Below are 1102 nucleotides of genomic sequence, written 5' to 3'. Positions count from 1 at the left end.
GTTTAACACTGTGGTTGCACCATTTTACTTTCCCACCAGTAATGTATGAGGACTCCAATTTCTCCACATCCTTACCCACACTTATTGTCTATTTTTAAAATATTTTATTGTATTATCATATATATAACTCAAAATTTCCCATTTTAACTTCTTTCAAGTGTATAATTCAGTAGTATTAGTTACATTCACAAAATTTTGTTACCATCAACAACATCCATTATCCAAGATTTTTCATCACCTCAAACAGAAACTCTGCAGCCATTAATCAATAACTCCATATTCTCCTCATTCTCCAACCCATGGTAACCAGTAATCTATATTTTATCTATATGAATTTTCACATTGTAAGTATTTCATATTAGTGAGAGTATATAATATTTGTCTTTTTGTCTCTGGCTTATTTTATTTGACATGATGCATTTGTAACTTCATTCCTTTTTATGACTGAATAATATTCCACTGTGTGTTTATATCACATTTTGTTTATTCATTCACCTGTTGATGGACACTTGGATTGTCAGTCTATTTTTGTGGGTGCACTATATGCCCAGGGTCACATTTCATTCTTTTTCCATGTGAGTATCCCATTATTGCCATACCATTTGTTGAATTTTTGTTTGTTTTTTCTTTCTTTCTTTGCTTATTTGTTTTTGGGAAGTGCATGGGCTGGGAATTGAACCCAGGTCTCCTGCATGGCAGGCAAGAATTCTGCCACTGAACTACCCTTGCACCCCCTGTCCATTAGTAGGATGAAGTGGTATCTCACTGTGGTTTTGATTTGCATTTCCATATTGCACTAATGATGTTGAGCATCTTTTCATTTGTTTATTGGCCACATACATCTTCTTTGGAGAAACATATATTCAAATCTTTTTCCTATTTTCCTATTTTTTACTTGGGTTATTTGTCTTCATTGTTGAGTTGTAAGAATTGTTTATATATTCTAGATACTAGACTCTTCCCAGATAAGTGATTTTCAAATATTTTCTTCCATTTGTGTGTTGTCTTTTCACTTTTTTATTACTGTCCTTTGCATAAAAGATTTTAATTTTGATGAAAACCAATTTATTTTTTCTTTGCCTGCTTTTGATGTATAACTAAA

The 1102-nt window shown here is 32.0% G+C and overlaps 1 non-coding gene across 1 annotated transcript; it reads right to left on the bottom strand.

The window, feature by feature from the left end:
• Window positions 1–658: 658 nt before the first annotated feature.
• TRNAG-GCC (transfer RNA glycine (anticodon GCC)) lies at window positions 659–729 on the bottom strand. The gene has a single exon. It is a non-coding gene; the product is annotated as a tRNA-Gly (tRNA).
• Window positions 730–1102: the final 373 nt, after the last annotated feature.

The sequence above is a fragment of the Tamandua tetradactyla genome, chromosome X (assembly GCF_023851605.1).
Source record: "Tamandua tetradactyla isolate mTamTet1 chromosome X, mTamTet1.pri, whole genome shotgun sequence".
NCBI lineage: Eukaryota > Metazoa > Chordata > Mammalia > Pilosa > Myrmecophagidae > Tamandua > Tamandua tetradactyla.
This window is presented reverse-complemented; position numbering and strand designations above follow the sequence as displayed.